General features: G+C 42.7%; 1 long non-coding RNA gene and 1 pseudogene across 1 annotated transcript; both read right to left on the bottom strand.

Annotated features, from left to right (window-relative positions):
• Positions 1–282: 282 nt before the first annotated feature.
• On the bottom strand, positions 283–5,952 carry LOC109748099 (uncharacterized; annotated as a pseudogene).
• Positions 5,953–7,270: 1,318 nt separating this feature from the next.
• On the bottom strand, positions 7,271–8,040 carry LOC109748103 (uncharacterized). Its single transcript, XR_012181054.1, has 2 exons — positions 7,850–8,040; positions 7,271–7,644 (listed from the first exon to the last, which is right to left on the bottom strand). It is a non-coding gene; the product is annotated as an uncharacterized lncRNA (long non-coding RNA).
• Between the last annotated feature and the right edge of the window lie 2,108 nt (positions 8,041–10,148).

Below are 10,148 nucleotides of genomic sequence, written 5' to 3'. Positions count from 1 at the left end.
CTCTTGTGCGCTCTCTTACCTTGATCAAACTACTGGTTAGCCAAGAGTGTCACCTATTTGGCACATGTTGCTTGAACACTGTGTTCCTGAGTCATAGTTCATGTTAGCCAAGAGTCAAAGCTGATATTTCTGCAACAAAACCCACAACCCCTTTCATTGATACCTAAATGCACGAGTAGATAGTTCGGATGTAAGTCTTGTTGAGTACCTTTGTGCTGACGTTTTCTTAATACTAGATGACTCGTTGTGCCAATGGCGCAAAGGGCGAGAGGGAGACAACTATTGTGAGAATATTCAGACACCCAAGTCTTTACTGCTGGTACATAGATGCTTAGTTACAATGTTGTGCACAAAGGAAGTAGACAGGAAGGGATACATTATTAGCTTATGAAAACCAAACGTGGCCAACACTGCCGCATCCTCTGCTTGGAAGCCGCCTTTTCTCACCGGATCTAACATAGATACATGATCACAAAAGGAAGCAAGACCATCATATATAATGGTCTACTTACTCATTCAAGTTAGTGACTAGGTGGCTGGAACCGCAAAGTATAATGGGGCTTGACGGACAATAAAAATAGGTGTTGCTCCTTGTCTCCTCCTCCTCCCGAGTCTGGATCAAGGCCTTGCTCCTCTCTTCTCTTGAATGACAGCTTGAAGAAAAGGACACACAAAAGCGCAGTCCTATACATTGACTAACCTGACAGAAAACAGAGACAAATGTAGATATGGTTATCTATTATGCCGCTGATAAAAAAAAGTAAAAACACTAAACAGAGACAAATAGAAGAATAGTGAGGACTGGAGTAACCTCTACATAATAATTCATATTGCATCACTGAACATATGAATGACAGAGAGCCCCAAAGAAATTGGATTTATCAGGTATATGAATGACATTACAGAGAGAATTACCAAATTATCAGGTAAGTGACATGATAGAAAGAAGAAGGTGCTCCATGCTTGTTGCTTGAAACTCCATCAACTACCAGTGCATACACTACATAGGTTAATAATAAACTAATCCTTGAATTCCTCTCTCGTTATATTACCACTGGACACATACTTTTTTGTGTGGCTAGTGGATGCTGGAATTTTGCTACTGCGATGCTGCAAATCTTGTTTTGTTTTTGCCGAAGGACCTTATTATGGTTTGAAATATAGTAGTATAGTACTTCGCTAGTTAGCATCCTCTCCTCTCCTCTCAAGAGAAAAAAGAGAAGAAATGGGTAGGTGTCTCTACTGGACATCTGAAGAGGATCTGACCACCACGCTTAAATCAAACAGAGTGGAAGCAAAAACAAAACGAAAAACCTTAATCGGCCTAGAACCAGACGGACTTAACACAGAGGTTAGAGAGGTGAAAGGGACCTTGATAAGCACAAGAGCGGTTTTGGCTGTCAGCGGTGGGGAAGGAGCTTTCTTTGGCCGTCAGCGTCGTCCTGGTGGCTGGCCGCTGTAGCTCCAACCCAACCTTGACCCAACAGAGATGAGACGTGGTCAGGGAAGCGAAGAGAGGAAATTGAGAGAGGGTGGAAGGGGGTAGACCATGATGCTGCTGCTGCTGCTTGTCACAGACCGAGTTGACGAGCACTCCGCTGCTGCGTGGACCAATGATTTTATGGGCCCAATGGCAGCCACCCGGTAAAGCAGTCAAAGTTGTAACAAAAGATAGAAGTGAATAGTAAAAATCGAGGGTGAAAAACGATCGAAGAAGCTGATCGAACGGCTAGCGATCGTGCGCGCGGGAAGGCCCCCAGAACGGCGGGTTGCCCACCAGTGTTTATATGTTCTATGAAACTCATGGATCTCCGTAACTACAGGTTTAGGAATAACAAAAATGATAGCAGAAGATTCATTTTGGTACCTTGATGGTTTGACTGAACTTCGATGCCCTGGATGGTTCAAGCATGTAACAACTCTGAATTTTTAAGCGTGCACCTGTATGAAAAATCATCTCAGCATGAAGCATATTCTGTATATGAAGCATCTGACAGGAATATTATGTCCAGAAAATGGTCAATGCATGTTTCCACACCTTTGTCGGAGACACTACATAGAAGTGTGCAATATGCACTGACCTCAAGAAAAGACAAAATAAATCCTGTATTGGAAGTCAATTTTTGGAATTGCCTAACAAGCTTTGCTACAGGAAAACTGTACTGGACACAGTAATATGTAGCATATGTGATACATCTTCAGTAAAGCAACCATGTATTCTGGACACAAACTTAAATCAAGGCAACTTTACCTTAACAGCTTAGAAACGTCACATTTATAATCCAAACACAAAATCGAGCAGAACATCAACAAGCATGCATAACGATAAAGCAAAATTTTAGTAGATGGAAAATACTGATGCACTGCATCGACTATTCAACATGGCAAAAAAAATAACCATAAAATTCAAACATCCCACTGGACATTCCATGGAACAGCAGTACCGAATTCACTAAACGGACAGCTCAATTGTCGTTACATCTTTTAAGCCTCTCCCTACCTTCCAAGGCCATACCTCAACATCTACAAAGTAGTGAAGTGGAAAAGAACATTTTTTGTCGGCACATTTATGTTAGGGGAGAATCATTTAATCATTTGAGGGAAATCTGCAAATTAGTAAGGAATTCTACTTTGAGCAAGACATTACAACAAACAAGTGGTGGGAAAGCTCACCAAGAATTTCTTTCGGCGATTTAACTGCCTACTCGGCAAAGAAGTAACCACAAGGCAAGAGAAGAATCATACGGCATTGCAAAGTCATAGATTTTCCACATTGGTCAATACGACTCATTGAAAAAAATTGTAATATTGCATGAGTGAACGAAAACAGAAAACAATGGTTCAATTTAAGCTACCACACAATCTCTATGGAAATATAGGTTATTTCGGTCCTTCAACAAATTGATTATGGTATAACCCTAAATGAAATCTACTATCAAAAGATCATACCTGAAAAAGTGAGTAACAAAATTTTCCTCAACAACTGTAAACACCGGAAACTGAAGAATGTTAGGGAAGGACAAATCTTCACAGGATGAAAAGCAACCTGAACTTGTTAAATCAAAGGAAGGCCTCACCTTTCCCAGAGCAATTTGGGTGCGTAATCTTTGACGCTGGTACCTATTATGTAGATGCATTGCAATTCCTTGCATGATTGCCCAACGCAAGAAAAGTTGTACCCCACTCTGCAAAAATGCCAGACTGTGAGTTTATAGTCTTTAAAATTTGGGATTAACAGCAAAGCAACATACCAACTTCTATAAAAATATCATATACCTGCTTACTCGAGCAATCAGGCTATCCCTTTATCTCCCAAGTAAGGCTAACAAGAGCCATTAGCATTGCTAAATAGTGATGGTATATCCACCTGAAAATATAGCAGCACATTATGATCAGATGGGCATGCTTTGGAGAAGAAATTGATTTTGCCAGAGCTAGAGAACAAACTAAACACGGCCTTGCCGGAACAAAACAAACAGATGCGTCGATGCCAGATTTGAGAGCCAAATAAAGACATTTATTAAAATTTGAGCACACTTGACTGGACAAGTTTCAAAAATAGAATTGCTTGAATGCTGCAGTCTACAATTTTATATATCAAGTGATGAAAGTTTTGATCCTTACCAAGGACGGATATCTCTTCCATTTACAAGCAACACATTCTCCTGCAAAGCAAAACTTGTGTAGAGGAATAATAACCAAGCCTGCAATGTGGAAACATAGTCTTTTGATCAATTCTATTGGACAATGAAGTGATGAGAAGAGGAAATATACTCAGGGTATGTGAAAGTACTCAACAAATACCTGGTACACCTGAACTGTCAATGCTGGAAGGCACCCATCCACACCCACCATCTCAGTAAGAGGAGAGTGGATGGAAACAGCAGGAACATATAGGCAGACCTATCCTGCCAATAGAAAAGGTTAAACCATCTAGATCGTCAGGCATGGCATGGTTTAAAGATTTGGAAGATAAAAAATGTTAGCGAGCTTGCAATATTTCACTAACAAAATACAATTTGAACTGAACATGCATAGTAACCTTACAGAACATTGAAACATAATTACCAGCGTACAGTCCAACATTGTATTTGTCTGTATCAACTAAGCCAACTTTATCACATGCAAAACAGGCAGGAGATTTTCAGTTTGCATGACTCTGAGCTTGAACATACAGACGTATAATCTTGCATGACTCTGAGCTTGAACATACAGACGTATAATCTTGATAGTTCAAATTTAGCTTACATACTTGTCAGCAGTGTCAGGGCAAGAGTGACCTAGGCCATATCGCTTTTATAAATGCCTAACATAAACCAAAATTTATGCAACACAAATAGGAACAACCATTAGAAGTTTATGTTTCACCACAAAAATCATTAGAGTTCAGAATGCATTAATCATCTTATCAGAGGTCGTGAAGAATATACGCAGATATTTTTAATTTATTCAGTTTGTGATGCCATGCCAGAAAAACAAAATACACACACAATAGCTAAAAGAAAAACATAAGATTATTACCATATAATTGATGTACTCGTCCTTCACTTTGAGCTTATCCTCCTTCCTTGCCACCCACACATTCACAGGGCCAACAAATTTCTTAAGGAACTTCCCTAAAGGTTCAGACATAGTGGGCTTCAACCCCAACTCATAAAGAAACAACTAAACTTCAGCCCAGACAAAATGGGGGGCAGGGAGGAAACAAAATGTAACTGACCGTTTCCTTTGCTTGGGAGAAATGCAGCCACGTGGCTGTCTAGGATTGGTCCTCCTCGACCTGCACATATGGCAACATAACACAAACCAGAACATAAGAAAATGAGCAAGATGGAGAAGTTGTGCATCCGAGGCCTAGATTGGGAACAAATTACCCTTCCTATATTAGATACCAAGTCCTAAATTCGGTTGGTAGAGATTCAAGACTAATAGTGTGCATACACAAGGAACACACGTTCCAGATATTGAAATGAACCCAAGCAGAAAAATGCACGACCTTATTTATGAAATTTGGACCGTAATGTCTCAGCAAGCATATGCTCCTAAGAAAGAAGGCAGATCTAGGCATAAAAAAGGTTTCATCCGTGAGAAACATCTTCACAAACACATGTTGTGCAGCTTGTTTTACTAATCAAAGCAAACCAGCAAGAGGAGAGGACCAAAATCAGCAACCTGCAAGCTGAAGATGGGGCATCGCATCTTGTCCAATGAGCCGGGCCTCCATCTCTAGCATCCATGGCCGCCCAATGAGCGAACATACATATTTCAGAAAGTAAAAAGATAACTTGTGGAGAGGAAGGGGATTAGAAAGAGGAACTCACGGGGGACGTGCAACGAGAAGAGATGGGGAATGAGATGGCGAGCGCCGCTGTCCTTGCGCCTCCCACTCTTCCCATCCCTCTCCTCCCTCTCCTCACGCCCAGCTCGACTGCGACCCCGCGCGCTGGCACTTCCGCCTCGACCAACCGCGCCGCCCGAACACGATATCCATCGCGCCGCCATGACCACGGCCTCCTCCCCGTCCTCCTCACACATCTGCCATCACCGCAGCCACTCCTTCTGCCAAGCACAAGTGGCGGCGTTGGGGGAGTTGAGGGAAAGAGGAGGTCGGGGCGGCGCCTGTGAGGGGATTGGGCTGGAGGCGGTGGCAGGGGGGAGGCGGGAGTCACGGGGAGCCGGGGAGGGCGAGGCCCAGGAGGCGGCAGCGGCAGGGGAGGAGGCGGGGTCGCGGGGAGGAGGTGGCGGCGGCAGGAGAGGAGGCGGGGGGCGGGGGGGAGGCGGGGTCTCTGCTCGTCTCGCTAGCACGATTTGCGGGCGGAGGCTGGCCGGAGGAGACGGGCGCGAGTGGCGGCGGTTGGTCGGGTGGAGGAGGTGCGGCGGCGGCTGGCCGGGTGGAGGAGACGACGCCGGCGGGGCAGGGAGGCGGGCGCGGTCGGGAGAGAGAGGAGACAGGCGCGGCGTGAGTGCGGGATGGGCAGAAGGGTAGGTTATCTCCACCGGAGCGGCTGCCTTTTATACTCCTGTATGCGAAATGACGAATATGCCCTCGGCGGGGCACGGAATTAACAGGCGGTGGCACCAGAGTTTATAGGGCGACGTGGATGGCTCGGTCCTGTCTAGCAGTTCTTCAAGGTTTATATGTTCAATATTGTTGTAGAGGAGACCACTAAACTCAATGGCGGTTTCTACGTGGAGTTCGTTGTTGACATCGCCGAGTAGCTTGGAGGTCCGAGGGTGGCAATCTGGTGCCTGGGTTGTTTGTTTAGTTCAAGGCTTCTTAAGCCATTTGTTAAACTTGTCTGTACTTAGACATATTTGCTTTCCTTGTTGCTTGAATGCTTGAGTGTTGGATCATGTGACCCCTGCTTGTAATACTCTGTTATGTATGGCTCTTCAGAGCTTTGAATAAATACTTTTGAGTCGTAGAGTTATGTTATGATACCTTGTTGTATCAACACATCACGTGCATAATGTGTGTATGATTATTGAAATGCACGGTATGTGTGGGGTTCGACACCTAGTTGTACACTCGCTGGCACTCTTTCTTATAGAGTAATGTATTGTTGTGCTTCGATGAGCCCTTGTAGTTCTCTGTGGCTCACGAACACAGTGTTCGAGCAACATGTGCTCTACAGTGGCACTGCTTCAACCTCTTTATGATTGAGCCCGTCCTGGTTTACAACTAACCATGTCGAACTGGAAACTTTGTCATGTATTTGCTAGCGACATATTCATATAAGTTCGAGACAAAAGACGCAAACGGTCCGACCAAGGTAAGGTGGCAGCAGTTCTGAATGGTGTGTGAGGTCTCGTGTTGCTTATATGATTTGTTACATGCTAGATCTACGTGCGTAGACCCCGGGTCCCGACAGAAAGTTACACTCAAACAAACATCCCCTAATGATACGATAGTTAAGTTCACTCTCACCCCCACTATCCCACCCCCACCCCCACCCCACAAGGCATCCTCGTTGTGGAGATGACCAAAACCGAGATCTCCTTTTACAAATCAATCGCCCACCTTGTTCAAACTATCTTTACTATTGAATTGTGAGAATCAACGAATAGTTGGACTGACAACATAATTTCAGTTTGATAGTTTCGTTGATTTGAGTCCGGTTCCTAAAGGCTTTCATGTTGGTGTTTATTGTTGGATTGAGTACTAGCTTGTGTTTGTAGCAGATGTAGAGATGACCAAAGTAATAATGACTTCAAAACATGACAACAAAGGAGATTATAAAAACCAACCACAGTTCACTTAAGCAACGACTTAAATTGAAGATGTTTTTCCTTCTTATTATTACTCTTCGGTGATTCATCTTACAAACTGAACATTCCTACTGAAACGTAAAAATTAACCACTCAATCAATTGTACATGCCTATGGAGACTTTTCTTGCGGGCATGACTTTTGCTTCTGATCGCCCTTTGGATGGCGCCAACTCTGGTACGTTATATTGTGGCGGCAGTGCATTCATGCACTCTGTGCGGCAGACGCACACGTGATGATCAATCTCAATGTCGGAGCAGAAGCCATCATAGAAGTTCTCGCGTATGCACGCCTTCGAGCAGTCCTCCTTGTCAGTGCATATTCTTTTGTAAGTCTTGCTAATGGAGTGACAAAACCCATGGTAAGCCTCTGCACCTGCATACAAAATTTAACACCCAAGAATTTATTACTATATGTAATTGCATGATACCACCATGGTCAATCGGCCAAATGTTTACACTGATAGAAACTTCATATAATTGTGTAGCCATGAGCTTATGATATGTATAGATTGGAGCTAGTGAGATGAGCTTACAATAGTATTTTTTTTAGCTGAGCTTACGATAGTATTTGAACTTACTGTGGGACATGAGGAGCAAACCCAGAGTGAAGGCAGCAAGCAACAGTTGTGCTCTATTGAACGCCATAGCTAAGACGATTAATCTTTTCTTTATTAGTGCTTTGATGGGATTGATGGTAACCGATGTGCTTGCTCTTTATATAGATGTTCGTTTGATCTTGCATTGAATGTCCAAGATGGGTCGATGTGGGAATACAAATGTCAGATATACATGTATTTCTATCTCTTGTATAAATGCAAGTGCTTTAATACTACAAATACGTGATATCAAAGTGTTGGATATACATGTATTTTTATCTCATGTATAAATGAAAGTGTTTTAATACTGCAAATACGTGATATCAAAATGTCAGATATACATGCATTTCTATCTTGTGTATAAATGCAAGTGCTTTAATATTGCAAATACATGATATCAAAGTGTTGGATATACTGGTATCTTATAAATGCAAGTGCTTTAACACTACAAATACATGATATCAAAATGCCAGATATACATGTATTTATATCTCGTGTATAAATGCAACGGACTCGGATTGAGGGCGATCGGCAGTGTCCGGCACGGCGTGGACCCAAGGAAGACCACATGTAGCCGCACCGCCATGTGCTTGTATAACACCGCGCCCCACTCCCACGAGGACGTTGTCGTAGTGAGGAAGCCGTCGGGCGTCGGGCCGCACGGCGGAACGGACGGATCACGCCACCGCCTGCCACATCGAGGCAGATCGCCAGCGCCATCGCCTGTTGGGTTTCGGCCCCATGGCCATGGACCTCCACTTTCCCGCTCCCTATTTGCCCATCTCCTCTCACGATGCGCGCGGCGAGGGAGACCACACTACTATGAAAAAGGGTATTAGTAGCATGTGTAATTTGGCTAGTAGTATGGGTCCACGTGCTACTACTACGACGTTACAGCTAAAAAGTTAGTAGTAGTGCAGATGCCACCATGCGCTCCTACTATAATGTTAGTAGTAGCGCAAAATAGTAGTAATGCATCTATAATACCACACGCTACTAGTATCCTAAATACTAGTAGCGCACAGTTTTTTCCCACGCTACTACTAACTAATTAGGAATTAAAAAAATAAAAATAAAATGCTGCGGTACAGAAAATTGTCCAGGCAAGCAAGTGTTACATCATAGTGGGATCTAAATCCGACACTCAGTTAGGATTTTGGACGTAGTGGGAAGAACATTAATTGCGTCTCAAATCATCAATGGTAACAGCACTTAAGAGGATACTCCCTCCGTTTTTTACTCCGCATATTAGAGTTGACTGAAGTCAAACTTTGTAAAGTTTGACCAAATTTATATGAAAGAATATAAATATTTAGCACAACAAATCTATACGATGTGGAAGTACATTCAACAACGAATCTAATGGTATTGATTTGTTATTGTATATGTTAATATTTTTGTCTATAAACTCTGTCAAAGTTTGTAAAGCTTGACTTTGACCAAAAGTAATATGCAGAGTAAATAAAAACGGAGGGAGTACCTTTCAAGGCTACGGTTATATTGGCACAACGTGGCAGTGGTCCTCATGATACAAAAAATGTGAAGTAATAGATCATACTATTTCAATGCTGCGACTGAGATAACACTAAAATGCAGGAACATGGCAGTGGTCTTCGATGCTTGTGATTACGATCATCGTCGTCGTCACTAATTTCAAAGTTTTCAGTATCTGTAACAGCTTCCGAATCGGTGGAATTACTTTCTTCCTTTGGTGAAGGAACTTTTTTTTTGCCAGCATCCAATGCTTGAGCTATTAACCCTTTGTGCATCTTCACGATAAGCAAATCCACGGGAAAAAGTCAACTTAGCATCTAGATTTTATCCATTGCCCTGAGTCCCTGACCATGTTCAAGAATCATAAATTTTTGAACATTGCTACTGTAAATACGTGAGGCATCAGAACAGAAAACAAAAGATGAGCAATATCATATGAGCAGAATAAAAATGAGTTTGAAACATAGCATGATTAACAATAAAATATAGTACACTAACAACATCAGGAGTGCAACACATTGCCTTGTTCCCCTTTCAAATATCAACACACTAAAAAAGACTATAAGACTCGAGTATGCGATGCCCACTTCGAACAATAACAGGATTATCTGTTGTTCACAGTGCAAGTACATTGCAAGAAAGATGGAAGATGACTCGAGTTTTTGTGTGTGAGTGAGCTCATCTATTGTTGTGGGTGTTGACATTTTGTCGCGGAGATGTGTGCCTCATGAAGCGAGGGTAAAATTTCTTAAGCTGGAAGTTAAGAGAACAATGAATTTGCTCACTG

Source organism: Aegilops tauschii, chromosome 3 (genome assembly GCF_002575655.3).
Source record: "Aegilops tauschii subsp. strangulata cultivar AL8/78 chromosome 3, Aet v6.0, whole genome shotgun sequence".
NCBI lineage: Eukaryota > Viridiplantae > Streptophyta > Magnoliopsida > Poales > Poaceae > Aegilops > Aegilops tauschii.
The sequence above is the reverse complement of the archived record's forward strand: the minus strand, read 5'-3'. Positions and strand labels throughout refer to the sequence as shown.